Raw genomic sequence first — 22,222 nt, 5'->3', positions numbered from 1 at the left:
TTTGGATGTCTACACACGTGCTCGTGGCATTTGAGGTTTGGGGGGGTGGTGATCAAGTCAACATGAAGTATTTTCCTGCATGATTGCCTACCTTTCTCACAGCTTTGATAAACCACTATCGCCATCCTTGATAACCTATAAAATGTGTTATGATATGTGACCTTGCTTCACTGGCATTGCATCCAAGGTCACACTCCAATCCCGGTTCACTTTAGAGAACCACTGCTAAGAAGCATCATCATTCAGGTTAGTAGCTGAACCATCTTCCCACAATAGGTCACCAACAAACACATCCTATCCTTAGGATAAATCGCAAATGTTCCACATGGCTTGCAAAGCCCTGAGTGATGTGGCCCCTGACTACCTCCAGCTCCAACACATACCCATCGCTGCCTCACACACCACATTGACCATCCTGCCTTGCTTTCAGTTTCACCAAAGAACCAAGCTTCCCCCACAGGACCTTTGCTGTTCCTTCAGCCCAGGACAATTCCCACATTCCCAGGACTCATGTCGCACTCCTTACACACAGGCGTTTGTACACACGTGCACACGCTCTGCTAACTCTAACCCCAGCCTGTCATTTACTCAAAGTAGGCCTTCCCCAACCCCCAAATCAAGTAAATTGTCCTAAAACAATGCCTCACAAAGTAATCCTATACTTCTTTATAACATTTAGCACTGTTTGAAAATATGTATTTGGGAGTTCTCATTGTGGCACAGCAGAAACAAACCTGACTAGTATCCCTGGCCTCCATCTGTGGGTTAAGTACCCAGGGTTGCCATGAGCTGTGGTGTAGGTCAAAGAAGTGGCTCAGATCCTGAGTTGCTGTGGCTGTGGTGTAGGCCTGCAGCTGCAGCACCAATTCAACCCCTAGCCTATGAACTTCCATATGCCATGGTTGTGGCTCAGTGGAAATGAACCTGACAAGTATCCATGAGGATGTGGGTTTGATCCCTGGATCCACTCAGTGGGTTAAGGATCCAGTATTGACGTGACCTGTAGTGCAGTTCGCAGACAGAGCTCGGGTCTGGCATTGCTGTGGCTGTGGCGTAGACCGGCAGCTACAGCTCCTATTCGACCCCTAGCCTGGGAATTTCCATATGCTGCACCTGCAGCCCTAAAAAAAAAAAAAGAAAGAAAATACATTTATTTACTTTCGTGACTTAGGTTGAAAGTATTCCCCTTACTAGTCGAAAAGCAAATTCCATGAAGGTTGTCTGGGCTCCTCACCACTATATTCCTGGTAACTGGCCTGTAGCAAACAGTAAATGAATATTAGTTAAAAGAATGTACTTTACTTCTACATTACGTGCCAGAGGAAAAGGTCTCAGAACATTTAGCTAACCATTTTCTAGATTCTAGGTCCCTGCCCTATGATAAACTTTTTTTTTTAAAGGGCCGGAATGTGTCTTAATTGTCACAGAGCCAGCAACTGCCCAGAGATCGCTATCCAGCCCTGGCCACTTATCCATCCTGGAAAAACCACTAATTTATTCTCTTCTTGGTTCTATCAAGAGAAAGCTAAGTACAGGTGCCACAAAGTCCCTGTCCATTATAGGCAGAGGTTATTTGTACACTTCCCTCTGTTCTCCATTCAGATTTCATGCTTTCCCCACCTTCTTCCTCCACTTGCACAGCTAGAAGGCATTAAAGTACTCCTGATTACTGGACTTTAAAATTTGATTGGGGGAGTTCCCGTCGTGGCGCAGTGGTTAACGAATCCGACTAGGAACCATGAGGTTGTGGGTTCGGTCCCTGCACTTGCTCAATGGGTTAATGATCCAGCATTGCTGTGAGCTGTGGTGTAGGTTGCAGACTCGGCTCGGATCTCGCGTTGCTGTGGCTCTGGCATAGGCCGGAGACTACAGCTCCGATTTGACCCCTAGCCTGGGAACCTCCATATGCCGCGGGAGCGGCCCAAGAAATAGCAAAAAGACAAAAAAAAAATTAAAATTTGATTAGGGTATCATTGATTTGCAATGTTGTAGTAGCATCATGTTTACAGCAAAGTGGATCAGTTATACATATATCCATTCTTTTCCCCCATACGTTATTACAGAATATTGGGTAAACCTTCCTGAAATATACAGTAGGTTCTTATTAGTTGTCTATTTTATATATAGTAGCATTGTGCATGTTAATCCCATCCTCTCAATTTATCCCTCCCCTCCCCATTGTTTCCCCTTTGGTAATCCTAAATTTAATTTCAAAATCTTTAAATTTGTTGCTGTTTTATGTATAAGTTCTTTTGTATCATTTTTTATTAGATTCCACACAGAACTGGCATCTATCATATGGTGTTTGTCTTTCTCTCTTTGGCTTATTTCATTTAATATGATCATCTCTGCGCCCATCCATGTTGCTGAAAATGGCATTATTTTGTTCTTTTTTATGGCTCAATAGTATTCCATTGTATATATGTACCTCATCTTCTTTATCCAATCCTCTGTCGATGGACATTTAGATTGTTTCCATGTCTTGGCTACTGTAAATAGTGCTGCAGTGAACACTGGGGTGCATGTATCTTTTTGAATGATGGTTTTCTCTGGATATATGCCCAGAAGTGGGATTGCTGGATCATATGGTAGTTCTGTGTTTAGTTTTTTAAGGAACCTCCAAACTGTTTTCCATAGTGCTTGCACCAATTTGCATTCCCATCCTGACAACTGTTTTTATATCTTCAACTGTTATTAGGTAGAGCTAAGGAATGTTAAATCAAATAGTCACATATTGTTATGTCTAAACTTCAAGGAGACCACAACATAAAAGTGCCAAGTCCTATATCTACAGAATTCTATAGCTAGAATTATTATGCATGCTACTACTTTTTTTGCTGCATAGCTCTTGCCTCGAGATCTCCTTATGCTGCTATGGAACCAGCTATGGCTGAAGCACATACAAATTAGCAGTGCCCCTGACTCTGACATTGACCACGTGCAGCTTTATCTCATGCTTTTCTGAAATTTCTTTGCATACCATAACATGAGAAGAATGCTGCTATTATAAAGGACAGTCTCATGAGAGGAATTCAGGGGCCTTCTGCAGGCAGTCATCTGTGGAGAGGAGCATAGTTCTGGAGCCACTCACAAAAATAACCCCTAGTCATAGGCAGGCACTGGGTCATGTGTGCCCCCTCCACAGCTTGCATCTGACCCATGGCTGTAGCCACACCAGAGACACCCCATAGCATTTTCTGAGGCCAGGAGCATGACTAGTAGCCATTAGAAATAAATTATTGTTAGAAATTCTTACCCTAAGCCAGCTGACTTTACAGTTCTTGGGCCATTTATTTTAAGTGTAGTTGCTGTGCAGCTCCTAATAGGTCTTGGTTGTACATAATTTATGGCTTCTATTTTAAAAGTGCTATCAGAAATCAATAAGAATACAAACACACCCACTATTAAAAATGTCCTCAAAGCAACTGTCACCCGTGCCATGCTATTCTTCTCACAGAGGTTACTAGAACAATTGATCCCCCCCTTTATTTTGTCTTTTTAGGGCCTCACCGCAGCCACAGCAATACCAGATCTGAGCTACAACTGAGACCTACACCACAGCTCACGGCAACACCAGATCCTTAGCTCACTGAGTGGGTCCAGGGATCAAACCCACATCCTCATGGATACTTGTTGGATTTGTTACCATTGAGCCACAACAGGAATTCCTAATGCCCATTTTATGTCACTCATTTCACTCAGGTTGAGCCACAGCTGAATGAAATATTAGTATTAAGGATGAACATTCTACCCTCGGGCTTCTTACTCAGGATGAATCATTTAAAGCATAGTTAGAACTCAGTAGCACTGCAGCACAGTTGAGGTTTCAATATAGTAAAGAATGTATACTGTATAGATTATGTTGGAATATTTTTCCAACAACAAATCTCATTTAAATTACCACTATGTGGAGTTCCTGTTGTGGCTCAGCAGTAACGAACCCAATTAGGATCCATGAGGATGCAAGTTTGATCCCTGACCTTGCTCAGAGGGTTAAGTATCCAGAGTTGCCATGAGCTGTGGTGTAGAGCTCCAATTTGACCCCTAGTCTGGGAACTTCTGTATGCTGCATGTGCGGTCCTAAAAAAATTAATTAATTAATTAATTACCACCATGCAAGTCATTTTTTGGTATATTGAAGTCTTTGACTTTATTATCGGTATTTAATAGTTTAACACTACAATGTGATAATTGCTTTGCTAATGTATACCCAGTACCTTCATTGAGTCATTCAATAAACATTTATTAAATGCCTACCATATGCCAGTAACCATGCCAGGCATTGGTGTTACCATGATGAATAAGTCTCTATCCTGGCCTTTAAGGTGTTTTCAGTCTACTGCCCTTCCGGCTTTAAATTCCTCCCTAAACTCTGAAGGACAAGCAATAGCTTTCAATTACCTCTATATCCTCAGTGTCCTACCTAGTGCCTTGCACAAAGTAGGTACATAGTAAATGTTTACTGAATAAGTTAATGAAATAAACTAATAAATAAATAAAATTGAAACTACTAGATGTTTCCTTGTGGCATGGCAGATTAAGGATCTGGCATTGCCACAGCTGTGGCTTGGGTTCAATCCCTGGCCCATGAACTTCCACATGCCATGAATGTGGCCAAAAAGAGACCACCAGACCAAGAAGTAATATTAATTTTCCTCTTTCTTCTTTGAGTTTATAGAACAGATGAGATTAGTCCTTGCCACCATTGCTACTATTTGGCTTCTACCAAGCCTCCAGTACTTGCTGTTTTCTCATGAACGTTTTATTTTCCTCTGATTTTCCATTTGTTCCGTATGAGAAAATCATCTAAAGCATCACAAGGACCGCAGTATTCAGTTTAGTAAGCAGCTAACACCTAGGGCTTTCTCCCCTTCCATTTCCCAAAGCAGAGCACATTGTCCATTACTGGTAGATTTTGATTTGAGATTCTTCTAATATGTGCATGTCCTGTGAATTTATTAGATCAAGTCTATGGTCCAGGGGTTCCAAAAATCAGGCACCTCATAGGAAGTAGGAAGTAATGCAAAGGTGGGTCAATTCCTTGTGTTCCAAACTCCACTATGTAAATGAACTCCAGGTTTGAATGGGGCAACAGATTAGTCTGCAGTTCTCTACCAACAATGTCCGGGCATCGCCTTTGTCCTACCAGGTCTAGGAAGAGCCTGAGTGACCACTCAACAGGTTCTTAAAGATACCAAAACACCCAGCATTGAGAACCATGACCTGGACACTTTCATACAGAGACCGAGGAAGAACCTGGGCTTCCTCAATTTAAATGGTAGGAAAAGTTATAAATAATGTAAGAGACTAGGAGTTCCCATCGTGGCACAGTGGTTAATGAATCCGACTAGGAACCATGAGGTGGCGGGTTCGATTCCTGGCCTCGCTCGGTGGGTTGTGGATCTGGCGTTGCCCTGAGCTGTGGTGTAGGTTGCAGACGAGGCTCGGATCCCGCGTTGCTGTGGCTGTGGTGTAGGCTGGCGGCTGCAGCTCCGATTCGACCCCTAGCCTGGGAACCTCCATATGCCTCAGGAGCAGCCCAAGAAATGGCAAAAAGATAAATAAATAAATAAATAAGATTAGTCAATATACTGTCACCACTCTGAATTCAGATACAGAGTTAGCCTGGACATCTTTGTTTTGGGGTAGGAAGCAATCACAGTTCATGACTGTAATAACTGTGGATCAGAAAAATCTTCAAAGCGTTCTTTGGTAAAGAGTTATTTGTTGATTTAACTAAATACTTACCTCCTACAAAATGGCAGGCATCAAATTAGGTAATGAAAGTGAGTATGAGCCCATTCCTGTCCTGGAGGGGCTCACAATCAAGAAAAGGAATAATTCCAAATGTATCCAGTGCTTTGGAAGAATTTCTATAAACTGTTCTCAGGACAGGGAAGTAAGAGCAACCTCCTGTGTTTCATACAAAGGAGGCTGTGTAGCTCGGTGCTTAAGAATACACACCTGGAGACAGGACGCTGCCCCACAGCCCACCAGCATGCCCCGCGGTATATGGGGGTTCAACAAGCTCATACCAGTCAGGCACCTGGGAAACACTCAACGATTGTAGCTCCTCTCCCCAAACGGAGAAACCTGGCTTGTTCAACCCATTGCTACTTTGCCCTTCAGGTAACTCCATTTTTTCCCCCTCATTATGGAAGTTTCCATACTTCTTCATTTCCCATAGAGAGAAGGGGATATTTCTAAACTCCAGCCATAGGAGGAAATTTCTAAATTCCAGTCCCTTTTCCTCTGTTTTGGAGGGCCTGGTCTCAGGATGTTATGGGTTGCATTGTGCCCCCCTAAAAAAGTTGCAATCCTAAGCCCTAGTACCTCAGAATGTGACCCTGTCTTTCCAAAGGTAATCAAGGTAAAATGAGATCATAAGCAAATTACAAACTGGTGGCCCCTAGGAAAGATATGAATAACAGACTCTTGTTTGGCTGGCACAGTGCAACTGGTGTGTGTATGTATATATCTACATGTAGGTTTAACTTAATCCATGTACTCTTGGGTCCCACTATCACCCCTGTTTTACTCACCCTGTCTGGTCCCTGAAGGCAACTGAGTTTCTCTCTTCTAGGCTGGTGTAGACATGCCACAGCTAAAAGATGTGGTGTTTTTACTCACCTGTCAACATTTCTATACAACACTGTATCATAGAAAACATCGGGGAGTTAGGTCCTTGGTGGGGAATACTTATGAAATATCCATCTGGAAGTGGTTGGCTGATTCTTCCCAAGTTAGTGACCTCAACCTCCCTCCAAAATGAATTCCCACTCCAGGGCAGTGACATATATCTGTGCACTAGCCCTGCCTATAGCATTTGAATTTAGCAGTTTTTATAAAGGATTGTATTACATTAAATATGGCAGATCTGTCATCTTCTTAAATATGATGGAAAAGCAAACAAATAGGATGCCAAATAATTTAAAATAATCTCTAAAAGTAATTAGATAATGATCTTCAGGTAAGCTAAGTCATTTTCCTTAGGGGATTTTTATGATTGTTTTAAAATCTTGCATAGTTTTGGTTGTTCTTCTGTACTAGTATAGTTGTTTGATTAATGTTCAGAAAATAAACACTGTATGTTTATAATATATTATTACAATTATACACACTTGAATGCAATAAAATTTATCCCTACCTACATTACCCTCAGTGGAGATGTGGCCACAAGAACTATTCTATGTCCCTTTACAGTGATGATCATACTTATAACTCATATAAGTTCATGTAATTATGAACATACTAGCTGAAGAAAGATGCCAACAGAAAAACTTCCCTGAGTCTCTTTTCACCTTTCCTTCTCAATGGGGGCAAAGAGAGGACATCACTCTCTAGACTTCCTCAAATGGAATTTAAGCCTCACAGCTTTAAGCTATGCTACAAATAGTACTGGATTTTTCTTTCCTCTTTGCACAGGCATTTTCCTAATGAGGACATTGGGATTCTGAGAAATCACAGGATTCTGCAGAGCAGTGCCACACAAAAGCCCTAACTGCCTGCTTCCCAGCTTCCCCTCCGGGCTTTCATCTCTCTGCAACAGGCTGGGTGGTGGTAAGACATGGGCAGAGCAGTGTGCCAGTTGGCTTGCTCACAAGCTGGTAAGACACTGCTCTCTGCAGAAATCCTGCCTGTGCCCTCCTCTCGCAGGGCGGGAAACTGCATTCATGCTCCTGAGCTGAGAGAAGCCATACATTTAAAAGTTTATAAGCAAATGGAAAGCGATGTTTTGGAAAGGGGTTGGATGGGTGGCAGGAAACTTTGCTTTTCATTATAAGTTCTGCACTATTTGATTTGTTAACCAAATATTCTTACTTCAGTTTGATTTTTTTATTTATTTTTTATGATTTTTATTTTTTCCATTATAGCTGGTTTACAGTGTCCTGTCAACTTTCTACTGTACAGCAAGGTGGCCCAGCCACACATACATACATACATTCTTTTTCTCATATTATCATGCTCCATCATAAGTAACTAGATGTAGTTCCCAGTGCTGTACAGCAGGATCTCATTGCCTAGTCTTACTTCAGTTTTAAAAATGTTTATTTAGATCCGCCCTTGAATGTTTGAGCTGCTACCCCATCCCTTTCTTCTCTTTTGCCAGCAAAGCTTCCTGAAAGAGCCATCCATACGTCCTATCTTCCCCTTTTCAATTTCCCATACAATGTATTTTATGTATTTTTTTAATTTTTTCATTTTTAAGTGAGAATTGAAACGATTTTTTAAATTATTAATTAATTAATTAATTTTGCTTTTTAGGGCCGCACCCACAGCACATGGAGGTTCCCCAGGCTAGGGGTCCAATCGGAGCTACAGCTGTCAACCCACACCACAGCCACAGCAACACCTGCAAACTACACTACAGCTCATGGCAATGCCAGATCCTTAACCCACTGAGCGAGGCCAGGGATCGAACCTGCAATCTCATGATTCCTAGTCGGATTCGTTTCCGCTGCGCCATGACGGGAACTCCTGTATTTATTTTTTAAATTGTGTATAGTTGATTTACAATATTATGTAAGTTTCAGATGTACAGTACAGTGATTCACAATTGTTGTGTTATATTCTACTGATAGTTAGTATAAAATATTGGCTATATTCTCTGTGCTGTATAATATATCCTTGCAGTGTATTTTATACATTGTAGTTTATACTTCCTAATCCCTTCCCCTACTTTTTTTTTTTTTTTTTTTGTCTTTTCTAGGGCCGCACCTGCGGCACATGGAGGTTCCCAGGTTAGGGGTCTAATAGGAGCTGCAGCCCCCAGTCTACACCAGAGCCACAGCAACGCAGGATCCAAGCCACGTCTGCAACCTACACCACAGCTCACGGCAACGCCGGATCCTTAACCTGCTGAGCAAGGTCAGGGATCGAACCTGAAACCTCATGGTTCCCAGTCAGATTCATCAACCACTGAGCCATGACGGGAACTCCTCCCTTCCCCGACCTTGCCCTTCCCCACTCCCGTCTCCCCATTGATAAACATTAGTTTGTTCTCTATATCTGTGAGTGTGTTTTCTTATTTGTTATATTCGCTAGTTTTATTTTTTAGATTCCACATATAAATACAAATGACATCACTCAGTATTTGTCCCATACAATATATATTTTAGTTTGTTGTTGACGTATAAATACAATGTACTTGAAAATTATAATGTGCATCTGATTTTTTATCCAATATATGCATATAAACTTTAAATATTCAACCAGTGGAGCTCCTCTGTGGCTCAATAAGTTAAGGATCCAATGTTGTCACTGAAGTGGCTTGACTTGACGCTGTAGCATGTGTTCAGTCCCCGGCCCAGGAATTTCCACATACCCTGGGCACCACTAAAAAATGAAAACTAAAAAAAAATTATAAATTATAAATATGCAACATACTAAAAGGCTTTAGTGAAAAGCAATGCTCCTTTGCCCAGTCTACAATCTTGTTCCCCCATCCACTCCCCAGGGGAAACCACTGTCAACTTTTATGCTATTTCTTGTAGTAATTATTGGCATATTTTTATAGAATGATACTTTGCTTCTTGATCTATTTTAAACATTTTCTAAACCCCTCCTATTACAGAAGTTAAAGTATGTCATCTCATGCACACACATACATACAACACATGCCTTTCCTTCTTCGTCCCCTCCGTGTCGCCTTATTATAAATTTTGGCTAAGTCGTGGTCATTTGCATTACTATGACCAGTAAATATTCTCTGTTTCACCCAAATGGCATGTTACAGAATATTTCCTTTTCATACCACATTTTGTTTCTCCTGGAGTTGAAACTGCCTTTGCTTAGCTTCCCATGTGTTTACCATTTATTTTTTTCTAAATGTTTCAGTAAACTTGCTGAATTTTTACCAATAATTTTTGCCAAATGTTTGAACACATCAGTTCTATTTTTCATTTGGTGACCTCCCTCCAAAAGCCCTCTATTTTCTGTTCTGGGCAGGAGAGGGTGGTTGCCCTGTAAAAAAGGCTGGTGCATGGCTCTCCCTTCGCTGTCCTCTGTAGGATCCCCTTGTGTTGATCAAGGTGGGATAACTGTCACTATAGCCAGATCCTAAATGTATAAAAAGGCACACTCTTGATGTTTATTTCTTCTTCACATGTGGACTGAATTGTGTCCCCATGAAATTCATATGTTGGAGCGCTACCCCAAAGTGGCTGTATTTGGAGATAGGGCTTTTAGGAGGTAATTAAGATTAAACGAGGTGAGGAAGATGGGTCCTAATCCAGTAGGATCTGTGGCCTTATAAGAAGAGGAAAAGAGAGAGATCTCCTTCCACACAGCAAGGAAGTTGCTGTTTGCTTTTTTTTAGGGCTGCACCCGCAGCATATGGAGTTTCTCAGGCTAGGGATCAAATCAGAGCTGTAGCTGCAGGCCTATGCTGCAGCCGTAGCAATGCAGGATATGAGCCGAGTCTGCAGGATCCGAGCCGCAGCTCATGGCAATGCTGAATCTGTAACCCTCTGAGCGAGGCCAGGGATCAAATCCATGTCCTCATGGATGCTGATCAAATTTGTTAACCCCTGAGCCATGACGGGAACTCCAAGAAAGCTGCTGTTTGCACATCAGGAAGAGGGTGCTCATCAGACACTGTACCTTCTAGCACCTTGATCTTGGACTTCCAGGCCTTCAGAAGGGTGAGATACATATGTGTCTATTGTTTAAGCCACCCAGTCTATGATATTTTGTTATGGTAACCTAAGTAGGCCAAGACAGTACCTTTTATTGGATGATTCTGAAAATTCCAAAATTTGTCAGTCTTTTCTTTCTTTTCTTTATTTTTCCCCCTTTTATGGCTACACTTGCAGTATATGGAAGTTCCTGGGCTAGGGGTTGAATGAGAGCTGCAGCTGAGGCCTACACCACAGCCACAGTAATGCTGGATCCAAGCTGCCTCTGCAACCTACACGGCAGCTTGCAGCAACGCCGCATCTTTAACCCACTGATTGTGGCCAGGAATTAAACCTGCATCCTCACAGAGACAACATCGAGTCCTTTACCTGCTGTTCCCTAATAGGAACTCCCTGTCCATCTTTTCTCATGGGTCATTTAGATTCTCCAGAGAAGAATCCTCTAGTCTACTATCCAAACTATTGACAGAATTCTGGGAGTATAGCAGGGGAAGGGGATCTAAGAAATATAATTCAGTTTGTAAATTTTCCCTTAATCCCCATATTTATTACTCCATGCCTCATCCTACCCTTATCTGGAACCTGGTGTCTCAAAGTCAAGAACCTCCCTCTAATCCATTTTCTCCAGTAAATAAAATTCTTTGGGGAGTTCCTGCTGTGGTGTGGTGGGTTAAGAATCCGACTGCAGCAGCTCGGGTCACAGCAGAGGCAGGGTTCATTCCTCAGCCCATCACAGTGGGTTAAGGACCCAGCATTGCCACAGCTGCTGCATAGGTTGCAAGTGTGGCTCAGATTTGATCCCTGGCCTGGGAACTTCCATATACCTCAGGTACAGACATTCATAAATAAATAAATTAACAAACAAACTCTGTGCACACTGAAGGTACACGTAATTGTAGTCTTCTGGGTAGGTCACGTAAGGAAGGTGATCAGTGAGCACCACTATTCCATAAAAATTTTCAACCATCATCCCTGTTTTTATCCAGGCACAGTGCTTTTACCTGCGTAGTGCCCACAGGATCCAAGTGCAGAACATCTAAAGAGTTCTACATGGCACCCTGACTTGCTCATCAGCAGAACACCTCAATTATGCCCCCCAGGTAGGTAGTTGTATATTGCTCTGCTCTGCTAAGAAACTCAGCTTCTACTTCTTCATGTGCTTCCTGTCTTCCAAAAATGTACTGACATTGCTGATCTGCTGCTATCTTCTTTTCTGTTAGTTCTGACCCTGTGAGTTATTCTCTCTTATGATTTCTTTGTTCTTATTTGGTAGAGCTATATTAAAGTACAGTCCCTCAGTATATCCTCAAGTCATTTTGGCAAACTCCACCTCCATTTCCATCTTCCCAGAAGCTGTTTTTACCAAGGCTGGCAAAGATCGCCATTGTCGCCAGTACAGTGGAGGCTTTTCTAGCCTCATCTTACCCACCTGTACAGCTGGGGCTGACACTGCTGACCCCTCTCTCCTTCACATAACACTCCTCTCCAGGCATCTCCTGGTTTTTTCCTACATCACTAGTTCTAAGTATATGCCTCCTTTATTTGTTTCTCCATTTTTACCTGATGTTAAAATGTTGGCATGTCTCAGGTCTTAATATTGGAAACTTTCTTTCCTAGTCATGTTTTTACCTTGGGTAATTTCATCCGTTCTCGTAGTTTTAACCACTTTTCACTCATGGATGAGTATTTCCTAGTCTTACCTCTCCTCTGAGATCTAGACTCATCTGTCCAGCCATCTATTTGACATGTCCTAGAGATCCCATAATTCTTTTTACTCATTCAACCAATATTTGTTGAGTACTTCCTACGTTCCCCGAAATATTCTAGGTTCTTGGGATATATTTGTATCAAATTTCCTTAATGATGCTTACATTTCAGTGAGAGGAGACAAAGATTAAAAATTGACCTTATGAAAGAGTCATAGCATAATAGAAGGTGATGAAATAGAAGTGCTATGTAAAAAGCAAAAGTAGAGTGCTAGGGATGGAAGAGCAGTCGTGGTTTTAAATAGGGTGATCAGTGTAGATCTTCCCAAGATGCTGAAATCTGGGCAAAAGTTTGGAGGAGGTAAGGTCAGGGAGATATCCGTGAGTGTGTGTGTGTGTGTGTGTGTGTGTGTGTGTATGGCCAAGCCCATGGCATGTGGAAGTTCATGGCCCAGGGATTAAACCAGTGCCACAGCAATGACCTGAGCTGCTGCAATGACAATGCCAGATCTTTAACCCACTGCACCACATGGGAACTCCCAGGAAGATATCTAAGATATCTGTAGGAAGACCATTCCAGGAAAAAAGAGGAAACTCTGCAAAGATCCTGAGGTAGGAATGTACCTGGCGTTTTTAAGGGACAGAAGGAGAATAGTACAGCTGGAAGGGAATGAACAAAGAGGTGTGTAGAAGATGAGGTAATGACTTTGGCTTTTCCTCAGATCTAGATATGGAGTCAGTGAATAACTTACAATTTAAAAGGATCCTCTTGCTGCTATGCAGTGAATAGGTACTGCAATGGTGTATGAGTAAAACAAAGGAGGACCCTTGAGCAGAAATTTCAAAATTAACTTATACAAAATTAAATTTTAGGGGAGCTCTTGTGGCTCATCAGGTTACTGATCCCATGTAGTCACTGCTATGGCTCTGGTTACTGCTGTGGTGCAGGTTTGACTGCTGGCCCAGGAATTTTTGCATGCCATGGGCAGAGTCAAAAAAAATTGAATTTAAAAAGTTTCTCCCCTTAATCTATTCTTTCCCAAGTAGGTAACTGGCTCTACCCAGAAGCTAAAGCTACACACCTATGAGTTATGATGGTTTTCCCCTCTTCTATCACCTCCTTCTCCTTAAACCCATTAACAAATCCTATCCCTAATCTGTGGACTCCTTCCCATCACCAAGCCATCATCCCTGGTCAACCACCATTGCCTCTTGTCTCTAACAAAAGACAGCAGCCAAGTCAAATAAGGTTCTGGCCTTAACTTTGTGACAATTACTGGGGTCTCCTGTGCTGGGGCTTCCAACACCTTCTACTGATGGGGGAGTCCCTCACTCAGAGATCCTCTTTCCTTCATATCCCCAAAGCCATCATTCTCCCTCCATCCTCCAAAAAGTAAAAATTTTTCTGGAGAGCTGGGACACAGGTTCGATCCCTGGCCTGGCACAGTGGGTTAAGGATCTGGTGTTGCCACAGCAGCATTGGTCACAATTGCAGCTTGGATCTGGTCTCTGGCCCAGGAACTCCATAAGCCATAGAATGGCAAAAAAGAAAAAACAAAAAAACAGTAAACAAGTCATTGTTGTAGAAACCACTTAAAAAAATACAGAAATCAGAAGAAACAGCAATAAAATTTTCCATTGGGGGAAGGGAGAAAAACACAATTACAAAAGTATTCCTTTGCTCTTTTCTCTCTGCCACCCAAGTTCTATTTGTACTTAACAAGGCCAAACTAAACTTTTTTTTTTTTTTTTTGCCTTGTTAGGAACTGCAAGAATTTTTCCATTCTATTTTTTTTTTTCCCCCAGACTGCAGCAGTCCTCTTCCAGTAGAGCTGATTGGCTTCAACCCATAATCCCGTTGGATTTCTTTCCCTATTTTTTGCAGAGAATGTCATTTGAGTACATATTACAGTGCTAAAAAGGAAGTTTTAGTTGAATTTTTTTTTTCAATCACTGATTACTACTCAGTGAAGCTGGGGCACTCAAAGGTAAAACATGTATTTTTCTTTCAGACACGTTTTTGTTGGTGGAAACCCTGCATCTGCCCTGTGGGTACTGTGAAGACTTCGTAGGAGGCAGTCAGAAGGACTAACAAATTGCTTTATTAAAGGTGGTCTCGATTTGCTTTGCTTTATTGACTGTTTCATCTGTTCCCTTAACATTGCTGCAATTGGAAGCATTTCTGCTCCTGTAAAGGAACAACAGGGAGATAATTAAACAGCCTAAGAGATGTAATAATTTATGATAGGTGAAGTTTAGGGTGCTCTAAGTGCCCACTAGGATATCTAAACAGAGTCCTAAAAAATACGAAGGAATTAGCCAGCAAAAGGAGAGGAAGAGCAAGCCAGGTAGCTTCACCAGTTTAAACAACCCAGAAGTTTCATGTAGTGAAGTACTTGAAAGTGGGAGTGGCAGGTAGAAATCATGTCATTAACAGAACTTTTCTGCTATACTCAGAGGAGGCTTTATCCTGAGAAATAGAAATGAGAAGCCATGTAATGGGCTCAGATGGGGGTGATAAAACCAGAACCGTATTTTACTTGTTTTATTTTATATTCATTCAATTTGATTTAATCTAATTTAATGTCACACTCATAGCATGTGGAAGTTCCAGGCCAGGGATCGAACCCATACCACAGCAGCGACCCAAGCCACTGCAGTGGCAATGCTGGGTCCTTAACCCGCTCAGCCACGTGGGAACTCCCAGAATGGCATTTTATTTTATTTTATTTTATTTTATATAATTCTGGATTGTCTTTTATTTTTTTTTATTTTTTTTTTATTTTCCCACTGTACAGCAAGGGGGTCAGGTTATCCTTACATGTATACATTACAATTAGTTTTTCCCCCACCATTTCTTCCGTTGCAACATGAGTATCTAGACATAGTTCTCAATGCTATTCAGCGGGATCTCCTTGTAAATCTATTCTAGGTTGTGTCTGATAAGCCCAAGCTCCCGATCCCTCCCACTCCCTCCCCCTCCCATCAGGCAACCACAAGTCTCTTCTCCAAGTCCATGATTTTCTCTTCTGAGGACATGTTCATTTGTGCTGGATATTAGATTCCAGTTATAAGTGATATCATATGGTATTTGTCTTTGTCTTTCTGGCTCATTTCACTCAGGATGAGATTCTCTAGTTCCATCCATGTTGCTGCAAATGGCATGATGTCATCCTTTTTTATGGCTGAGTAGTATTCCATTGTGTATATATACCACATCTTCCGAATCCAATCATCTGTCGATGGACATTTGGGTTGTTTCCATGTCCTGGCTATTGTGAATAGGGCTGCAATGAACATGCGGGTGCATGTGTCTCTTTTAAGGAGAGTTTTGTCCGGATAGATGCCCAAGAGTGGGATTGCAGGGTCATATGGAAGTTCTATGTATAGATTTCTAAGGTATCTCCAAACTGTTCTCCATAGTGGCTGTACCAGTTTACATTCCCACCAGCAGTGCAGGAGGGTTCCCTTTTCTCCACAGCCCCTCCAGCACTTGTTATTTGTGGATTTATTAATGATGGCCACAGAATGGCATTTTAGAAAGAGCCTGATGGCTGCAGAATTCAGAATGGAATGGAGGGGGCCAAGACTGGAGGCAGGATGCTTGCTGGGAAGCTGCTGCAAGTTCTCCATTCTAAGTCTGGGCTGGGAGGTGGTCACAAGGGACAGGGTAGTGACAATGGGATGGAGAGACCTAGTGTCCTTCCTCAGTCCTACTGCTTTGGTGAGCACTCAGGTCTTCAGTTTGAAGTCTTCTACTTTCCTACGTAGATTCCACTGTGACTGTTTCTTCCACTCATCTCCTCTCACCTACTGCAGTGAAGGGTGTTATTTGTCCTCCTGAAACTTCCCAAAAGATCCTGTCACAGGAGCAGGCTCTGGAGGAGGGTTCACCAGCTTTGCTGGTTTGAGTGTTGATTGTCTCCTGCAAAAAGAACAATACTTCATCAAGTGTTGCTTGAGGCTCCGTATCATTTGTTTTACATGCTGCCATCTGGAGCTGCCCCCAGACATGTCCGTGACCACAGGGGCACCAAGATGCTTAGGACTGCAGTTTTCCATCTAGAAAGTTAATGTTTACCCCACCAGGGGGAGAAGTGCAAGTACTTCTTCCTAAAATAACATAATGAGTTACAGACTTCTTTACCACCTGACCATACTATATCCAACTATTTATAAATAATTCCTCGGAAATGACTTGGGTGTTGGGCAGTGGGGAGGGTAAATCAGCTCTCATGGGAGCCCAACCCACTGTAATCACCCAGTCCACCAGCAGAGTTCAATGTGACTGCCATAACATAGAGGTTGTGGGTTTTGATAAGATAAGTGAGCAGTAAATACCTAATAAAATGAAGAAGAAATGCCAATTTAGAGGTCATTGGCCTCGCTGTGTTTCTCCTAAACCATTATGGGATTTGGGTAGGACATTAGTTTTATGGTTTGTTTTTGTTTCTGTTGTCATCTTTGCTCTATAGAAGCCCTGACTGAAATAGCCTCAAGCTATTCACGGTTGGTGAATTTAGACACCATTTCCCACCTTTCACCACTCTGCTTTCCTCCACTTCGATGCCTTCACCTGATACTCTCTGGAAAGCAGGAACATGAATGAATTAATTCATAGTAAGACTTTAGGTGTGTCTTACTGTAAGGTGGACCCAGTCCCAGGGAGGCAAAGGTGACCTCAGACTCAGAGGGCCTGAGAAACTTGCTAAGAAACATGAATTTAGGTTCATGAAGATAACAGGAGGAAGTGCAAGTCAGAAGCAGTTCAGTAGAGATCAATGTCCACTGATCTGCCATGAACAGCAAGACTTCCTCCCCTCCTCCCCTCTGCAACTTTAATTTTTAACTTCTCAAACCCTGCAACACCCTCACTTGAGATCTTTAACTGCTATACCTAGCAAGCTTTACTCCATGGTATTTATTCAAAAAGTCCTTTGGCCAGAAATAGGTTAAAGCATATCACTCGAACTGTACCCACTCAAAACTACATTTCAGGCTCATGGAGATTTCAGTCTTTATCCCTTTTCCCAACCTCAGCCCTTCCTAGTTTTAGAGCCTGTCTAATCAAACCTGAATTTCACTCATTAAACTAAATTTATTGGGTTTCTACTTTATGCTAGACATTGTTCAAGACAAGTTCTCATCCTTGGCTGTAGCCTGGAATCATTCAGAGACATTTAAAAAAAAATACTGTGCCTGGGACCCACCCAGAGATTCTAATTTAATTGGTTCTAGATGCAGGTTAGGCACCAGAACGTCTAAAGTGCTCCAAGTGATTATAATTCACAAATAAGAGCCATCGCTCCAAGTACTGGAGATATGGCAATGAACAAGACAAATAAGGCAGAACTCTTATTCTAACAAGTTCGAATTCTACCCTTCCTGTTATTACCCACTGCCTCAATTCTCTTGCAGCTTATCTTCTCTACTTGCTATTCCAGGTCTTGGTCCTGGATAAGACCATCAAATCACTGTCTTGTCTCAAGCACTCAGGTGTCCTGGCACAGCTGTGTGAAGTGTATAACACTGCTGATTAGCTTCATTACAAATGTATGAGCTCCATCCTCGGTTTGACTCTCAACGTTGGCAAATTTTTCCTTATCTTTTGCCAGCTTCCTTTCTCATTTCTGATAGCAGATATTACAAATCTTTCTCTCTTAAAACCCCATATCAAGATCCTGTCTCTCTCACTCTCAGTGGATAACTCAACCTCTTTTTAACAAAGGAAATAGTGGAGTTCCCGTCGTGGCTCAGTGGTTAACGAATCCAACTAGGAACCAAGTGGTTGCAGGTTCGATCCTTGGCCTTGCTCAGTGGGTTGCAGATCAAGCGTTGCCATGAGCTGTGGTGTAGGTCGCAGACGCAGTTGCGGATCCCGTGTAACTGTGGCTACAGCTCCGATTACACCCCTACCCTGGGAACCTCCATATGCCACGGGAGCAGCCCTCAAAAGGCAAAAAGACAAAGTCAAAAAACAAACAAACAAAAAAACAAAGGAAATAGTAGCCAGAGTACTAAACTCTCTCAGCCCTTCTCTTTCCTGCCTTAACACTGCACACTTTTCCTCCCTTTATCTGTCAGTGCACCACGACCAGACCCTTTACTCTCTACAAACGTCCTCAAGCATCTGCCCATTAAACATGCTTGGAATCTGTCTGTTCACTCTATCTTTCACTATCATGTATCTGGAAAGAATTCTCTATACTCACAGCCTCCACCTCCATTTCTCCACTCAGTCCTCCTGAATTGCAATTTGACTTCCACTGCTATCACTCTGTAGCTGTGCTTTCCAAACTTTTCCACGTCATGGCAACCAGACAGAATTACTGTATTTATTTGGTATCCTGAGGACAACAATCAAGGTCACGTTAGGTGCCAACACCACCACCCCAACCACCATGCCAAGAACTTCAGGGCTTAGTTTTGAACACACCTGCAACCAGTCATAGCTCAACAGCCTACCTTGGCCTAACAGGTAGGAGGCTCTGCTCCACTGAAACTTCTCTGGCAAAGGACACCAGTGACCTCACTGACAAATACAATGACCGCTCCTCTGTCCTCTTCCGTTCTATAGCAGAGTTTTATTGATCATGGAGACTCTATTTAAAATAACCACAGTTTGGTCAAGATAATGTCGAATTGGAGGCCAGGAAATAGGTGGAGATGAGAAGAGTAGGCTTTCCTCTGTCTCCTTTAAAGCCCCGTTGTTTGGGAGAATCAACACGCAATGCCTGGGAATCCATGGTCATATTATGTGGCCAGAGAAGACCATTTGCTATAGGCTTAATCAACTCACCAGAGTCTTAACCTACTCTTAGTAAATTGTGACACACAAGAATCATTTTGAGTATACTGTACCCCCCAATGATTTCACAAATTAATTCTAATTAATTAAGACCTTGAACATGGACTATGTGTTTCTGAGAGGCCATTCAGGGAGCCTCTGCCTTTTTGTTGTGTGTGTGGTTTAATTTGGGATTGTCCAAGACATCTCTGAATAACTGCTTAACTTACCTTCATGTTGGCTTCATTTTCTCCCAGTTGTCCCTTACTAGAAGGGTAAAGTTTGGCCTGACAAAAGAGCGTTTTCCCACCAAAATAACAGAGGATGGAATGTTAACAATTCGGCTACATTTAGCCTGTGTAGTAGTTGGTGTGGTGGGAGGAGGTTTGGGAGACTGACTGGTTAAGTTAAATTCTAAGGTCATTGGCCACTTCAGTTTGCCCCACTATGCCTTTCCCCAATCGGGCTGAGGATGCTGGCGTTCACTGCCGTAGAAACACGTTATCATAAACCCACTGCGTGGACACCTGATACTCTGTAGGGATTTGTGGTGGTTATTTTCTATTTGCCCTTCCAGATCCATTCTCACCCATCTCAGCTCTGTCCTATACCCCTGAACACTGAGCCTTTAGAAATGGCATCATTTGGGCTTCCTCGCCCTTCAGCTTTAGGGTTAGGGTCAGTCATCAGCAGGAAATCTGAGGACAGGAGGAGAGGTCGGCATCATTATTTTCACTCTCCCTGCTCTTGCCACAGCTCTGAGTGGTTACACGCCTCCCCCTAAGGCCACAGCTTCTGTCCTACAGTCCCTTTTCACAGAGCAGGCTCTTATCCAGTGGAAGGATCATCCTTCCCTGTCTTCCTCCTTCAGGCCTAGAGTTGGTAATGATATCTCGGTGTCCCTGGGGGCCTCATCATTTCTTGTCGTATCTTTGTACTGACCCCTCAGACTATACCCTTTATAACTAGTCCCTTCATTAAACTCTTTGCAGTTATATCCTTTGGCTATGTCATCTTTTTCCTGCCAAGACCCTGACTGTATGGGGACCTGTATAGCCATATACTTACAGTTTAGCATTTCAGTAAATACAATTACTAATGTTATTCTATGTTTTCCTCATAACTTTTTCTATTAATTTGGTTATCTACCACCTTACCAATCATGTTCAAAAGGTGTTATCCTAGGAATGGAAGGACAGAAGCTGTTGGCACTAGTAGGCACAATTAATGTGGGTTCTAAGCAGAATGGCATGTCATCCATGAGCTAGGCTGAAAACCTTTGAAAACAAATGTGAAATTAGTAAATACATTTTAAGCTACTTCCAAGTAAAATATGATCACATTTTGATAAATGTAATTCTAATGTATTTATCTTATTTTTCCAATGTTATTGAGTCCACTTTGAAACCAGGGATTTATAGGCTGTACTTTTGTCTCCCTTATAAAACTCAGTATCTTAAGTAGTAAATACTATAGTACTACATGATTGACAGTTGGCTACATCTGCAAATTTGGAGGAACCAAGAATATGGAGGGCCAACAACCATTTAGACTTGGATTTTCAACTGTGTGGAGGGTTGGCCTCCTTAACCCTAGAATTGTTCAAGTGTCAACTATACAACAAAGGAAGCCAGAAAGAAATCAAAGGATGAGAGGGATAAAAGAAGGATATGATTAATTTATGAGACCTACTCAAAAAAGGGCAAGGGCAGCAGAGAATGAAGAACGTCAGGTTGAGTGGGTGGGGTGATATAATGCCAACAAATTAAATAGAAAACAATGTGGGGGTTGTTGTTTTTTTTTTTTTTTACTGCACCCATGGCATACAGAAGTTCCTGGGCCAAGGATCAAACCCAAGCCACAACTATGACAATGCCAAATCCTTAACTGCTAGGCTACCAGGGAACTCCAAAAAACAATGAGTTTTAAAAACACAAAAGAAAACAGGAGATAGTTTTTCAATTATTAAAATTATTATTATGGGAGTTCCTGTTGTGGCACAGAGGAAATGAATCTGACTAGGAACCACGAGGTTGCAGGTTCGATCCCTGGCCTTGATCAGTGAGTTAAGGATCCGGCACTGCTGTGAGCTGTGGTGTAGGTCGAAGATGTGGCTCGGATCCCTCATTGCTGTGGCTGTGGCATAGGCCAGTGGCCGTAGCTCTGATTGGACCCCTAGACTAGGAATCTCCATATGCTACAGGTATGACCCTAAAAAGCAAAAAAAAAAAAAAATTCTTTTAAATTATTATTATGACTTTCTTTTGAATCTTACAGCATTTGATATTAAATACTGAATGCAAACTAAGGAGTCATCAAAGTTTAAGAGAATGTTATAAAGATATAATAAATGAGTTAATGACTTGAAAGTACTCTGGATTCTTTTCAATAATAACATTAATATAAAAGCAAGATGTTATTTCATGTTAAATTTATAGATTGCATATATGATGTATATTCTAATGGCCACCGTCTGAAAACACACATAGGATTAGAAGGGTTGAAGAAACCGGGAAGTCAAAGATTTTCATCTATTATTACTCATCGTCTATGTATCTTTATCTGACAATATTTAACTACTAGAAAGTTGTAAACATGATTAGTATAGTATTTATTGCATGTCTGAGGTCACTGAATGCTTTCATGTGGAAAGCACAGCATGATGCAATTCTTACCTCCCCTTCATTATACAAAAGGCTTCAATAAACAGGCAGACTCTGTACCTTTCTCATTAGATATTTTAGTTTGACCTAATGGATGAAAAGTCAGGTCTGCATACAATTAGCATGTCCTTCAGCAGTATCATCTTCCTTCACTTTCAATCCATGAGCAGGGATGGCAGGGCAGGGCATCTGTTTCAATTTGCACTTCAAGTCCCAACCCTTTCTTTGTCTCTTGTCTTTTTAGGGCTGTGCCCATGGCATATGGAGGTTCCCAGGCTAGGTGTTGAATTGAAGCTGTAGCCACCGGCCTACGCCACAGCCACAGCAACATGGGATCCGAGCCATGTCTGCAACCTACACCACAGCTCATGGCAATGCCAGATCCTTAACCCACTGAGCGAGGCCAGGGATCGAACCCACAACCTCATG

At 42.1% G+C, this 22,222-nt stretch overlaps 2 long non-coding RNA genes across 4 annotated transcripts in view; one reads left to right on the top strand and one right to left on the bottom strand.

The window, feature by feature from the left end:
• The window catches only part of LOC146401012 (uncharacterized), an 84,686-nt gene extending 66,335 nt beyond the window's left edge, over window positions 1-18,351 (top strand). For 2 of the 3 annotated variants that reach the window (XR_014813240.1, XR_014813239.1), the window contains exons 3-4: window positions 11,624-11,737; window positions 14,356-15,085. This is a non-coding gene — a long non-coding RNA (uncharacterized LOC146401012). Of the gene's footprint in view, window positions 1-11,623; window positions 11,738-14,355 lie in introns of all 3 variants that reach the window. The other variant, XR_014813238.1, reaches the window with a different exon arrangement.
• LOC106504747 (uncharacterized) lies at window positions 15,058-21,106 on the bottom strand. Its single transcript, XR_014813247.1, has 3 exons — window positions 18,809-21,106; window positions 18,556-18,690; window positions 15,058-16,268 (listed from the first exon to the last, which is right to left on the bottom strand). It is a non-coding gene; the product is annotated as an uncharacterized LOC106504747 (long non-coding RNA).
• Window positions 21,107-22,222: the final 1,116 nt, after the last annotated feature.

Source organism: Sus scrofa, chromosome 8 (assembly GCF_054392235.1).
Source record: "Sus scrofa isolate SSC_HxYL_T2T_F1_AM1 chromosome 8, Sscrofa_HxYL_maternal_Yorkshire_Landrace_v2.0, whole genome shotgun sequence".
NCBI lineage: Eukaryota > Metazoa > Chordata > Mammalia > Artiodactyla > Suidae > Sus > Sus scrofa.
This window is presented reverse-complemented; position numbering and strand designations above follow the sequence as displayed.